The sequence below is a fragment of the Gossypium hirsutum genome, chromosome D10 (assembly GCF_007990345.1).
Source record: "Gossypium hirsutum isolate 1008001.06 chromosome D10, Gossypium_hirsutum_v2.1, whole genome shotgun sequence".
Taxonomy (NCBI): Eukaryota; Viridiplantae; Streptophyta; class Magnoliopsida; order Malvales; family Malvaceae; genus Gossypium; species Gossypium hirsutum.
Genome location: NC_053446.1, coordinates 11,260,917 through 11,276,943, shown reverse-complemented (window position 1 = coordinate 11,276,943; position 16,027 = coordinate 11,260,917). Strand labels below are relative to the sequence as shown.

General features: G+C 27.1%; 1 long non-coding RNA gene across 1 annotated transcript; it reads left to right on the top strand.

The window, feature by feature from the left end:
• Positions 1-13,990: 13,990 nt before the first annotated feature.
• On the top strand, positions 13,991-15,215 carry LOC107914289 (uncharacterized). The gene is made up of 2 exons (XR_001688764.2): positions 13,991-14,602; positions 14,788-15,215. It is a non-coding gene; the product is annotated as an uncharacterized lncRNA (long non-coding RNA).
• The last annotated feature ends 812 nt before the right edge of the window (positions 15,216-16,027 follow it).

Below are 16,027 nucleotides of genomic sequence, written 5' to 3'. Positions count from 1 at the left end.
CAATTGATTGAACTGTAAGTGTGATGATTTACTTCACGGGCGAGATTTTTAGTTCAAGCCCATGATAGCTCAACTGCGCCAAGGAAAAGTTAGAAAATTGTTTAGAAGGGATAAAATTTAAAAAAAAAAATTGGATTACTTTATTGAGAAATTAAGGGTCTAATTAACATAAATTTTAAAGATTTCAAAATAATGTTTGATAAAAAGAAAGGACATTTTAAAACTTGGTTGGTATCATGTGCTGGTAGTTGTCACCCAATGGCTACCATTAATAAAATTATTACAGTAATAAAATATAAACCCCAAGACTTGATCAATCATGCCCGACTTTTGACTTGTAAAAAATATTTGGTTTAGCTTTTTACATTTTCTTTTTACCCATTTATTTTCGCAAGAGATTTTTTATATGAGTGACTTGGGTATCTATATTTACGATTTTATTATTTTTTTAATTTGTTAAATAATATTTTTTTATAATTTTAAAAAATATTTGTGCTAATTAAATGATGATTAGTTTATTTTATAATAAGTCTCAATAAAATAATGTTTAAAAATAAAAAAAATAAAAAAAATTAATTAATATATAAAACTATTCAAATAATATTTAAATTTGAAAATATATAAAAAAAAGTAAATACAAAATATATTTAACATTTGATCTTAACAATTAAAACATAATTGCTAAAATTTGAATTTCTTTCCAAACAAATCCTCAAAACGTTTTGCACATTCGTCAAACACATAATGGACAAATAAATAAATAAAAGAATTTAAGGTTGCTTGCTTTGTATAATATAAACAATTTAGAATGAAATTTTAAAAAATAATATCATAATATTATATTACCTCATCATCACTTAAAATAATATTTAATCTCTCTCTAATGCTATTATTGTTCAAATATGATTCGATATTACCTTTTTATATAATTCTAACTTATTATTGCTAACAATTTTTATTTTTTAACTGGTAATCTTTTTCAGATGTTACGTGATTGAATATACCTAACTACTGAATGTTATTTATAAAACCAAAGTTAAATTTTAATTGGTATATAACTCTAATACTAAATAAGTTATAGTTAAGATGCTTAGAGTTCTATATAATTGATAATTCTATTTTACATAAATAAAAAATCATAATGACTTATTTGGCCCTCCAACTTTTAAAAAAATCATTTTAGCTCTCCATTTAATTTTTAGTCTCTTTTAGGCCTTAAATTTGCGCTATTTGTCAAATCACCCTAAAATATATGGAAAAGTTAACATCTATTAATTTTGCTTATGTGGCATACATGCGGATTAACAATTAATTAATTTTTTTAAATTCAAAAAATAAAAAAATATTTTTATAAATATTTTTAATTTTTAAAAAAGTAATTATTTGCTAACGTGGCATGCACATGGATGCTATGCCAACAAAATAATATACATTAACTTTTTTATCTATTTTGGGGTGATTTGACAAATAGCGCAAATTTAAGGGCTAAAATAGATGAATAATTAAATGGAGGGCTAAAATGACCTTTTTTTTTATAAAGTTGGAGGGTCAAATAAGTCTTTATGCCTAAATAGATTAGCACAACTTTTTAAAAAAAAATAAAAATTCATATTATATAATAATGTCAAAAAATTTATAATTATAATTATCATAATTTTTCTTATATTGTATGCTTAAAGTTCTATTCAAGTAATAATTTTATTTTAAAATTAGCAAAACTTTGTTTACATTAAACTTTATTAAATCATAATAAATTATAATTATTTTTAAATATATAATTATCATAATTTTTATTAAATTATAATTACTTTTAAATATATAATTATAATTATAAATTAAATATTATAATTATTTTTTCCAAATGTCAATTTAGTAATATGATAAAAAAATAAAGGGCATTCAGGTCAATTCAAAAGTTTTCCCAAACTCATCATGTTTTTATATGTACTAACTTCTAAACTTACATGCCTTGCATACGATTTTATACATTAAATATTTAATCAAATTTTTTAAGTATTGTATTTTTTATTATAGTAATTAACATAAAATAAGTTTTTTATTTGAATTATTGAATATAATTAAAATATATTAACTTATCAGTTCAAATATTATAATAGAAAATTTTCAAATAATAATTGAAACGTTTTTAGCATATTCAACATATAATATAGTTTTACTTTATGTAGTTAATGAAAAGTTATAACTAATTAACATGATTAACTCTAATATAAATTAAGTGATGATTAAGATAATTAGAATTTTGATTCAATAATAACTTTATTTTACACCAATAAAATTAGCACAACATTTGTAAATTAAATTATACTTATTTTTAAAAATGTAATTCTCACAACTTCAACTTCTAATAAATTATAATTATTTTTAAATGCATAATTATCGCAATTTCAATTTTACTTCAATTATTTTATTGTTAGATGTGAATTTAGTAAAATATTAAAAAAGAAGAAGCATTCTCGTCTTTTTAATTTTTTTTCTAAATTCGTTGTTATATATATATATTAGTTTATAAAGGTAGAAGCTACAAATGAAATTAAAATTTTAACATATATTGATTTGATTAGATTGATTTGTAGACCACATTTGGATGACAAAACTCGATTTAGGCTTATGTTAAATCATCTTTCACATGCAGTCCCCTCCGAGCCAGTTTATGTGCCAATCTTTCCACTCCTTCCAATACGAAGAAACTTACATAGCTAACAAATCTTGTCTGCTGTTCTTATGTCATCCATAATAACCTCCACCAAAGATTGGTCCATATTGTTTGTAATGCAAAATTATTTTTTCAGCTATTACAAATCATTATATTTAATAGTTACAGTTACAAAAATGTTAAATATTAAATTATATTTTTGCCCCTTCCAAAATCCTATAAATAGGAGACATTTTTTCTTCTTTTGAAAAATAATTGAAAAATAAAGTTTCTTCTATTCTCTCTCGACTCTCTCTCATTCTTTCTAAGATTTTAGATTTTTTCTTAAATTGTATTAGAGAAAATCCTGTCTAAGAGTTTGGGTTTTAAGCAGGACCGTCTGTGACCCCTCTAAACTTTACTGGGAATTGATCCTAGTGTGATTTTTTCAATTAATTCTATTTTCAAAAGAGTAATATCAATTGAGTTTTACCTTCTTTATTCAAGTATAGGAATATCGAAGAACTGTGTTAACCTTGGGGGATGACATCCATTAAACGATTACACCAATCACGGCGAATTCGTTTCTAAGGCAGTGGTTCTTCCACAACACAATAATACTTTATTCATTTAATCTTGGTTTATTTTCCAGTCAGTGCTAACGAGTTTGTTTTGCAATAGTATATTTTCCAATAATTTAAAAACGAATTACTACTACCGTTAAACATGTCGGCCTCGATAAATAAATATATTCCTGATCTCTCCAAGCTCAGGCCTCTTGATGGAACTAACTATCACCGTTGGTCCCAAAGGATGGTCATATTCTTCAAATGACTACGTCTTCTTCAATCCACCTATCATCGAAGAACCCGGAGATTCTGTCACTGTTCCTAAAGACTCGTATGTCGATGCCACAAAGGACAAGTTTGAAAAGGACAACAAAATGGTTAGAGGTCACATGTTAAGCCGCATGACTAACAACCTCTTTGATCTATTTGTCAAAAACAAGTCAACTAAGTCCATTTGGAATACATTGGAAAAGAAATATGGAGTCGATGATGCTGGGGTCAATGACCGCCTATAAACGTGTTATCATTTATAGTAAAAATATCACACACAAAATGTAAGAAATTAGATTGGCAGTGTCAGCAAGTATACGGGTCAAATTGTAATATAATATATGTGTACAACAGAAAATAGGAAGTATTCTGAGGATCGTACCCAAGGGAGGATGGAATAAATCTAATGAAAATCTCTTTACAATAATAAGTCTAAATAGTAATAATTAAATCCTATATTATGATAGATCATAAGAGGGATTAATAAGAGAAATTAAATAACTAAAATAAATAAGAAGTAAAATAAACAAACAACTAAACAGATAGAACCAATCAGGAAGATTAACTCATTTCAGGGGTTGTAACTAATTTCGAATTAGGGTTTTAGGGTGGATTAGCGATCAATTAACCAATTATTACCTCCTGGCCTCTAACTGATTAATCGATTGGTTGATACTTGCTTATCTCCCGATCTCACTTTCTCAATTAGGATAAACTACGATTTACTTGGTGAAGCTTATCTCTCAATCTTGTTTAACTTATGATAACTTCCTAGGGTTGTCAAGTCTGGGGTTTAGGAACGCATAATCTATACCAACTAATCCTTTCAGAAAACCCTAAATTCTCTATTAATCACGTTCCTTTCCACTGGTTAATCTTTATTAAGAGATTTAGTGTAACAACCTATATTTTAATGGTGCCAAAAATAGTGGTTTCGGGGCCACAAATCTAACTAATGGGTTCGTAAATATTATTATTTTATATTTATGAGCCAAATATATTATTATAATAAATTTTTATTTGATAATTTATGTTATTTAAATGAATAATTAGGTTCAAGTGGTAAATTCTTAAAGTCAAGTAGTTTTAGAAAATGAGGTATTGAGACCTCGTTTCTATAAACTGAGTCCGTAATATTTTATTAAATATTTATGGAGTGCCATTAGGGTCGTATTAAAATTTGGTTAAGAAATTTTAACGTTCAGGTAACTAATTAAAGAAAAATGACTAAATTGTAAAAGATACAAAACCTAGTAATTATTGCATTTAGATGAATTAATAGCTTAAACATCACAGGAGGGAGGAACTATGTACCAATTAAACCCTAGTTATTATTTTTGGACAGCAATTGGAATAAAAATAAAAAATAACACATGTTTTAACGTAAAATGGTAATTAACATAAAATTAAAACAAAATAATTAGAAAAAGATAGCATCTTCTTTTCCATTTGTTTTCATGGTTGGCCGAAAACACCATAGAGAGAAGCTTAAACACTTGGCAGGTTTGAGCCTTGCACGGGTAAGTTTTGAGTCCCATTTTTAATGAATTTTATGTTTTTGAGATAGTTACAACTAGGTCCAACTAACCCGTACCTTCGTTTTTGAATCTGTTAAAAATTTTAGAAGTTTCCATTGATTAATATTGGTTTTTTATGATAATTATGTGTTTGAAGCTTTGATTGTGGTATTTGGTTGTTATGTGAAGCACTTTTTATTAATTTTTTATTTAAGGATTAAATTGTTAAAATGTTAAAATTTCAAGGTTTGATGGTGAATTAGAGGTATAATTGGGACTGTTTAAGTGCCTAGGTTATTTATCTGTAAATCTTGAACTTGATAATATGGTTAATTTGATGATTTTCAGGTTAAGGAACTAAATTGCAATAGTTGTAAAAGTTAAGGGTAATTGTGTAATTTCAAAAAATAAAAGGGTATAAAATGCAGCATTAATTGGCATATGAATATAAGCTAATAAAGGGAAAATTTTACATTTTAGATCAAGACCTTGTTGACTTACGTGGAAAAGGAAAAATTACAAAATAGCCCCTAAACTTCTACAACATTACAATTTAGTCCAAGTAAGTTCGTATTATATTTGATATGTCATATTAAATAACTTGATAATTGTTTTATTCTAATAATTGTGATGTTTGTAATTATTGAATGTTGGTTGATGAAAATTTAATGAAATTGAGTTGTATTGGAGATAGTGTATCGGGCCTTAAGTCCCTGAACTTGAAGTGATTAGATTCAAGAAAGCAAATAAATAAAATAAACAACAAGTAAAACTAAATAAAAGATGAAAAAGATGATGGGTGGATGAAATTGAAGATGAAAGATGGAGTATGTATGATTGAATAGACGTCCTAATAAGCTTTTAGAACAAAAGATCCAAAAACTCTCTTCAATCGGTTCTAACCTCTCCTCCAAGAAAGAAATCTTAGCAAGTCGAAGCTTGAAGATGATCCCCAACTATCTAAGAAGATTGTGTTGAACAACTTTTAAAATAAACAAGAAACAAATCTTACAAAAAGAAACTCAAAAAATATTTTTTTATTAATCAAAAACTTAAACTATGTCCTAAAGATGGTTGATAGCACTCATTTTTATACTACAAGGAGGTTGGATAAAAGAGAAATAAATCCCTAAAATTGTGGAATACAAATGCCTACAATTTAGCCAAACAAGTCCCTAAAAATTGTGGAAGACAACTTGACTTGACCAAGCTTATTAATTAAGCCATTAACAGATTGGGCTAAACTAAAACTGAAAAATAAACTATCCTAAAGTGATCCAAATAGACTCTAGTTGAAACTTCAAGATGGGCTTATGGGCGTCCCTATGGGCTGATTTTGCATGTCGGATCCGTTAGTTGTAAGATTGGGCTCGTTTAAGCTTGTTAGTGTGATCCATTTTGTTCTAACTCCAAAATGTAGTTTCTTAGACCAAGATTTAGAATCCTGTTTTCTTTGAACTCTTGGATCTTCATATATGATGGAATTGGGTCAAGAAAGTGAATATTGATCTCATTTTTCCTTTAAATAAGCTTGTAGAGTCTTCGTCACAAACTCTTAGACTACTACATTCAATATGGACTTGGTTTGCTTAGCTTTCGATCTTGTAATAGGGTCATGAGGTAGAATTAGCCCATCATGTCCATGCTCCCCTAATTGGGCCTTGATGCTCGCATCATATACACAATGAATAAATGTTCCATTTGATGTAATTTAATCTCAAGTGAAGGCATATTATCAAGCCATTGCACGTATACACTCATATATCAAAGAACTATACCTTATCATATGATAACACATTTACCATTCATTATTATTCAATAACCATATCGATTTAGCCTGTTAAACCATTATGAACAAATATGGATACGCAGTTATCCACCCAAAACACGCCTAATTGCTAAAACGAGCTAAACCATCCAAAAACATGCTTGGGCACTAAGTGCCAAGCCCGTAGGCTAAACATTTATCTAAAAACACACCTAAACACCAAGTGCCAAGCCCGTGGGCTACACATCTTCCCCCAGAAACATGCTTGAATCATTATGAATTAACTTAGTAATCCGCAACAAATGTTAGATTCCGATACCATCAATGAATATATACATATCATCTGTCAACATCTCATCTCATATAAAACCCGTACAATGCACAAATGGTCGTATTGGCATCCAAATGTATCCTATCTCATGTTCAACCGGGCTCAATACATGTAACTGTATATCACTTTTCAATTTGATCCTTTTTCTCACCTTTGTACCAATTTACCACATTTAAGTACACATTTAAACATTCCCAAAAATGCACAATTCAACATAAACATTACAAAAAAAGAAATACATGGAACTATACCATATGAACTTACCAAGGTAAAACAACAATAGTAGAATTTTGAGGGACTAATCTGCTAGTAAGTTGTGGATGAACCACCAATGTTTGCAGATTATTAAACTATCAGTACTTACTCTTTAATCGCCCCACCCCATGCAATGCAATAAGACATGATTGTAATAGAATAATGAAGAAACAATAGACATGCTTAACATATATTCAATTCAACAGTAGTAGTAGACATGCTTAACATTTACGGTGACAGTAAACATGTAACATTCACATATCATACAATATAATAGTAATAATTCAATCATTAAATCACATATTCTAGAATAAACATAATATCATGGACTCAATTGAGTGAATAAGAACTCTAAAAATAATTCAGGGACTATATAAGGACTAAATGACCAATTCATACATTTTTGGGTAAAATTGTAAAAAAAAGGGTCAGACGACCGTGTGGAAGGGTTACACAACAGTGTGGCCAAGCTGTGTAACAACCTGATGTCGTGTGGAAAATGATAAATTACCCTACAAGAAGGACCTGACCGTGTGACAGGTTCTTGGCCGTGTGAAAAACGAAGGTACCCTAACGTAACAGTAGCACATGGCCATGTAGCCCACCTGTATGGCTTACACACCCGTGTGGGAGATAATATGGCCCTAATCCTACACGCGATCACCACCGATTCACTTGGAAAAGACACACACCTTTCACCACAGGTCCGATTGACACTTCCCATGATCAACTTTGATCCAATTCACCTAAATTTGGCCCTTCAACAACAAATACACACATTTAATGATTGGTATCAAGAATTGGGTAAGATTGTTAAATATTGTTTAATCAAATCAGAAAATTAACATCAGATGTTGGTACAACGAAAATACGAAATCTAACCATTGAAACGAAGTGTACTTACCAATTCTTGGCAAAGGTAACAAATGTTATTGATGACAATTCTAAACATCGTTTGGAAAATGATTGAAATGGGGACATTTTGGTACGGGAAAGAAAAAGAATCAAAAGCACAGAACTGAAAATGAGGGACAATAAAGAGAGAAAAGAAGAGGAAAAGAATGTGGAGAGCAATTCTATTAGAATTATGAATAAAGGCAAAATGAAAATCTAATTAGGAAAGAAAAAGTGATTAAATACCTAGGGTTAGGAGCGAAAATGGTCAATATACCAAAATTTGTCGAAATTAATAAAAAAATGAAATGGGGAAAAAGGGGCTCAAACCTAAGACCATGGGACAAATACACCAACACTTAACCATTGAGCCTAAAACCCATTTCTTATTTAATTTAGTCACCTAATTATACATATTTCAGGGTGTAGCAATCATAATAAAAAATTCAAGTCTAATATATAAACTAGGAATTAATACCCATTAGGTCTTTGTACTATAGGGTTAGGAGATATTTTATCTCTTTCAATATAAAACAAGAATTAGAAAATGGGTAAAAAGGGATAATTGTTGACAACATTAATTATTCTTATGAATAAACTATTAAACCAAAGATAATTTGGTTCCTAGTGAGCAAATAAGGATAATTGAATATAAGCTTAATTATTTAAGTTTCTAATAGTTGATGTGGTAGAATGAAAAAAAATATTAATACAATTACCAAAAACATCTATAGGAGTCTATTGTTAATTATTTTAACTTTAAAAATAAAAAATAAAAATATTAATGTTCTAAAAATTATACAAATTCAAAATTTAAAAAAGTTACAATTAAAAAAGAACTCTTTCAAGAATCGTTTTTAGATTTAAAAAATATATCTCTTGTTAAAAAAAAATTATCATATTATATTTTGTAAAAGAGCTTTTGGAAGTAATATTATTTTATTATTTTTTAAATTGCTACTTAACTTATAATTTATTAATGAAAATAATTAATGTTGTTCTCTATTTATTTTTTTTGCTTTGAAGGATTAAATTGTAAATTAATATTGTAATATAAGAATGTTTCAGAATATTTATTCTTATAAATTACATAAATATGTAATAATTTCTGAACAAATAAAATAATTATAAGAAAACTTGAAAATGAAAATAAGATGTCGTGAAGAAGGAATGAGTTTTCACTTCTCCCCAAAAGATAACAATGCCTAAAAGGAATCTTTCTTTGGCAATCACCAACCTTTATTTAAGTTTCTTTATTCCCTTGTCCACTACGCGGAGCATAATTTATCACTCAATTAATGGAATCCAGGAAACAATTATTTTATTAATATAATTATATTTTAAATTTAAAAATTAAAATATTTGTCTAATATAGGTTATAATACTTTTATTTAATTCTTACACTTTAAAAATTAAAATTTCAATCCTCTCATTTTTTTTCAATTAAAAAAATCCTAAACTAATTATTATTAATTTCCGTTAAAAGTTGTTAACTTAACATGTTTATGCAACATGCAAAATTGGCAAACTTTGATGAAAAATACTTATGATTTTAATGATTGGATTGAGACTTTAAGTTGGAGGACTTTATTTTTTTAGCTTTTTAAAGTGTAGTGACTAGATCTCAAACTTTATCAAAGTACATAGACTAACAACATATTTTAACCTAATATAAATCATTTTTTACAGTTAAATTTCTTTTTATTTACTCTAAAATGAACATAAACTAATAAAATATTAAATAAAAATTCTAAAAATATATAAAATCGTATTAATTTTACATTAATATAAATTAATTACATTACATTTAACACCGAAACCTATACTCACTGTACATTTGTCTTAGAATATTTCTTTATTTTTGTTTTCTTTGAGTTTGAATTCTGTCCAATTTTGAAAATTTCATGAAGATACTCCCCAAGCTACACATTAATTTCCTTTTTTAATCTTCTACAAATATCTTAACTAATAGAAATGAATCCTATCTTAATTAAATAGAGATTTGAGAATATTTCCTTTTTTTCTAGTCATTTTCTAATCTTAATTCGAGTTAATCCTATTGAAGTTTTCTAATAATTCAATGTCAGTAAAAGAAAATATATAACAAGTGTTTTTTAAATTATATTTTAAAATTTTAAAAATAAATAAATCAACACATATATAATCATCTTAACCCTACTTGTAAGAATTTTTTCTGCAATTGAAATTTCTTGAACTAGTTCTCAAGTATATAAGACTTTTTTGACATTATATTCAACCTTTAGTTTGAGAGAATACTTCATTTATTCTAAACATATACCAATAAGAGGAAGATTTGCTTTTCATCTTCAACTAAGGCAATAAAAAGAATCGTAAAATCTTTTTTACTTAAATTTGTTCTTTTAGGTTCCTTCCAAAACAACAATATTCTTTTAGTTAAATACCAAGTAAAACAAAAATTAAGTTGTGTTTATTTCTTTGAAAACAATTTCTTTTAAATGATTTTTGAAAAAGTTGTTTGGGCGAAATTGTTTTGCAAAAGAAATCACAACGCAAATTATATTTGTTACAAAATATGATATAAGCATTTCCTTTTGAAAATTAAAAGTTTTAAACTAATATCTTATGTAGACTTAATAATAACCAAATTAAAACTTAGTTTGAAGCCACATGTATGAGAGTAGATAGTGGCACATTGAAGTTGGAATGGATAAATGAAGCGAAACAAGATTTAAAATATTTATAAATTTTAATAAATATATAATGCTTTATTATTTAAAATTATTATTAATGTTAAATTTTATTGTTAAGGTAAAATTGTAATATTAAATAATAATTTATTATATTATTGAATATTAATATTTATGTTTAATCATATTAAATATTAATTTTATACATAAATTAACAAGTATATATATATTATAAATTAATTGATAATTAAATGTTTCATAAACATAATATATATATATATTGTTTCACCTATGTTATGATTGTGATGCAAATAAAATGGATAAGCAGTAATTGTAAAACTTGGATCGAAAAGTCACATTAAAAGGAAGCAAAGCTAAGGCCACATGGAAGAGAGGAAGAAGATATTTGCTTTTGGGAGAATGTGTGCTTCAATACGTATGGCTACTAAAAGATATTGATGATGATAAAAGTGGGAGCATAAACTTCCTTTTTTCCCTTTAAAAAAAAACAAAGGCTAAGAACTAATTCTACGATAATTTTAGACATAATATAAATTATGATGCGGAATAAATTATCAAGTTATAAAACATGACATGATAAAATGGATTAACTGTCTTTACATTTTGGGATTACAAATGCGATGAAGTTGTCTTTAATCCTTAAGTTATTTTTAGGTAAAAGTATTAGGAAAGCTCTTATATTTAGGGACTGATTGCATTTTAGTTAAAAAATAGATAAATTAATCATTATACATTTCGAAACGTGCAAATTAACTAATTTATTATATTTTATCTATTAAATGATTAATTACTAATTTGGTCCCTAAACTATTTCTAGAATATCATTTTATTTTTTATCTTAACAATAATTCTAAAAATTAAACAAAATATTTAAAATAAATATAAATTATTAAAAATTATGTTAAAAAATCAAAACAGAATTTATTAAAGACAAAGCTTATACTCAAAGAAATTCTTTTTCAGTGAATCATGGTTTTTTTTTTAAAATTGTACTCTCCTTTGATAATGGGGAGATATTTTCATTTTCAATAAAATTCTCAATTTAATGAGAACTATCTAATGCAAAGAGGCACTAACTTTACGTGTTGAAGGCATTTTTTAGTGCAATTCTAAAAACACTCATTTCAATAAAACTATAGTTTTATTACTATTAAAATACAATTAAAACAAAAAAAAACAACACAGCATACAAAATCTTTCAATTTTGCATCTTCCTTTGGCAACGAAAAAAAGAAGAAGACAAAGAGCTCATTTCATTGCTTCTCATCTCTAGAGACGTGCAAATAACTTTTGGGTTTTATTTTAAATTAAAATTTCACATTTTATCTATTATTTCTTTCCATAAATTTAAAATATTATTTTTTAAAATTTTAAAACACATAGAGTTTTTGTTCAGAATCTAGAAATTTATATTAAAAAATTAAAATTCAAAAATTGTTAAACCCAATAACTTAAAAATTAAAGTTTCTTAAGCTAATAAACAATAAGATCTTCAAATGGAAAAATTTGTAATAATTAAGGGGATGCGAAAATGAGTAATCAAAATTTTATAATGGTGATTACACACCATCTGGGGATACAAAAACATAAGAGATGCGAAAATGACTGTCGAAACCATTTTTTTAAGTTTGAAAAAAACGGGGATCGACTTTTAAAAACGAAAAGGGGAGTTGCCACTGATCCTTTATTGAGGTGTGATCGGTACACCTTAAAACGATGTTAGGTCTACGAATTTTGAGAAAATAGGTTCGGGGGTCGGTTACGTACGAGGAAGGGTTAACACCCTTGTAACGCCCAAAAACTGGTACCAAATTGATTGTTTTGTGTCTTAGGGTGGAAATTCTGAAAATATTTTAAAATACGATCCCTCTAAATTTTTTAAATTTGAATAAACCGAATTGAATAACAAGATATACTTATTTTGAAGAAATAAATTACCATACTCAATGAGTTAGAGCACAGCAATTCAATCATCAAGATTTAGTTTGTCTTTAGTTTTCGAATTTAAAATAATTATGCACTTTGGAAAGGTTGTTTAATTATTTAAGTCAAACGAGAAATCAAAATCCAATAAGTTAGGTTTCGATTCCTCGGAATTCTTCAACATCAAACATTGCCTTTATTTTAAAATCGGGATAACAGAGTATCACATCCAGTAAGTTAGGATTCGACATTTTAAAATTTTTATTTTAAAAAAAGTATGGTTTTACCAAAGTGAACATTTGATCATCGAAGTTCATCGAGAAAAATTGAAGCCCAATAAGTTAGGGCACAATTCCCTCGAGAACCCATGCACATCAAGTCTTTTTCTTAGGAATTTTGAAGTAAAATGATTCTAATGCTTTGATGGGACACAATTCTTACAAACATGATAATTGAATAGCAATATGTAAAGCAGACGATAAATAGCAAACCAAATTTACAATATGGAGCAACCAAACATATAATACATCAACGTAAATAATAAAGCATCTAAAAAAAATCAATAATCAATAAAATATCTCGAATATAAAGAAATGAATATTTAGAAATAATTTAATAATAAATATTTGAACTAAAGTAAGCAAAATGAATAACCTTTTCTAATAAATAAAATACTTATGTACGAAAAGAGTATAAAATTTTATGAGTTAAAATCTATAATATTCTATACTTACATATACACCAAAAAGGTTCTTTACAAATTATACACATAGATATAATAAACATGAAATATTATGGTAAAAATAAAATTTGGAATTATATTCTAAAATGTATTATTAAGAAATATAAAGTAATATATCATTTTTTTGTTTTTTTTGTAAAAAATATTAAATCAATGTTAAAATAATGTTAAAAAAATAATGAATAAATAAGAATTGATTTATTTAAGAGGAATTTGAAGACAAAATCAAATACATTAACATTTTTGAAATCGAGAACCATGATCAACAAATCACATCCTAGACAAAAATTTAAAAAAAAAAAAAAATAGATATACAATAGATTCAAGGTGTGGGTGTATACTGATTTAAAATATAAAATACAAGCAAAAATAGTAATTTGTTACATTTTTAGATTATAATAGTAAATTTAAACACTATAAAAATAAATGTTACAAATAATGTTAAATACTGTAATATACGAAAGTAGGATGAAAATATTGTTGAAATTTAAGAAAAAAAACTAACTTAGTATTAAATTAAAATTTATAAAAAAATAAAGGACCAAATCAGCAATTATACGCAAACATTGAGATAATACATATCAAATCACAGAAACGGCACCGTTTAAACTAGGACCCAGATGAATACAGCAGTAAATATGAGGTACAAATTACAAATCATTAAAAGAAATCAAATCGCAATCCCCTTAAACACGGAGGGACCTATTAGGCAAATAGACCAACCAACCAAAGGATGTGGATCCTACCCCGAATCGGGTCACTGCTCGGGTTTAGTCATTAGACAATGCCGTTTTGAATCCGGTTATTAAAACAAAACAAAACACACACAAAAAAACCTAACCAAACATTTTATCCCTTTTTCTTTAAAACACTTAAACTCTCCCTCTCTCTCGGCGCCGCTCAGCAGTTCATCGCCCCCTTCAAAGGCTCTCCGAACCATGCCTTTAACTCCGACGACAACAGAGGAAGAGCAATCGGTCCAAACGTGAGGTACGCCCTCTCTCTTTTATTGCTATTATCTCTTTAGTAAATGCTCAATAGAATCTCAAAATGAAAAACAACAAAACAAAAAAAGGTCGAACTACGAACAAATAATAAGAGAGAAAAAAAATGAACCTAGAAATCACCTTTTGGTGTTTTTTGTTTTTGTATTCTGATTGCCCTCTTTTTTACAGGTTACAATCGGCCCTTTTATAGCCAAATAGGGACAAAGAAATAAAACTTTTACAGTTTTTATTTGCTGCTAGTATTTTTGCTGTCAATTGCTGCTCCTTTAGCCGTTGTTATCTGTTTCTGCTGCTCGTTTGTTCGTCTTTTGCAGGTACGGAGACCAGTTAGCGTACGGAGGCAGCGGACGTGGCACCACGCGCATGGGGAGAGGCGTGTGTGGCAGTGGCGCAGGAGGCTCCTGCTGCTGCTAGGGTTTTCAGTGTTTTGGGGCTGAGTTGGGTTTTGGGCTAGGTTAGAATTTTGGGTTAGGGTTAGGTGACTTGGGCTTTTGGGCCATTGTAATCGGGTTATGAAAATTGGGTTGTAACTTGACTGATGGACTTTTAATAATTTTGTTTTTATTTATAAAATTGGGCCGGGCAAATTGAGCCTATTACAATGAGTATTCACTAAAGTAGAATAAAGTAAACATTAAATAAACTTTTATGTACCTTTTAGTTAGAAGCATGGGCGACCAAAATGAAACTGAATATTAACAAAAGCATGAGAAATTAGAAAGTGAGTAATCAAGACTTTTATTTGATTTTTTTTTTGCTTCAATTAACTTTTTATTTATTTATTTTTGGCTTCAATTAAACATTGGAAATATTTTTTTATTTTTCTGGGTTTTGTAAAATAGGGAAGAAAGTTTTGTAAAAACAAGATGGTTTCTAGGTTTCGACTTGAAAATTTGATAACATATATTTTTTCTTTGTAAAATTTTTAGATTTTTTTACATATATATTTAGAATTTTTAGAATTTTTTATTTATAATTTTAATTTTAAAATATTTTAACATAATTTTTAATATTTTTATTTATTATTATTATGAAGGAAAAATAAAAATAAAAAATATTTTAACCATAATTCAGAGACCAAATTAGTAATTAATCATTTAAATTAATGTTCCATGTCATCGTTTAGTAGATAAAATTTAAAAGAAAGATTAATTTGCATATTTCAAAATGTATAAAAATTAATTAATTTAATTTTTGAGTAAAAAGTCAAAATTGCTATTCTTATGCCTTGTCTATAAAACCAATCGATGTCTCATTATTCGAAGGTTTCTTTTTGGCCATATCTTTATTCCAAGTTTTAATACAACAACATTTGTCACAACGATTTCAAATTTTACTTAATCAACAATTCAATTTTTTATATAAATTATGTTATATTTTTATGAGAATATTTTTATTTTTATAATAA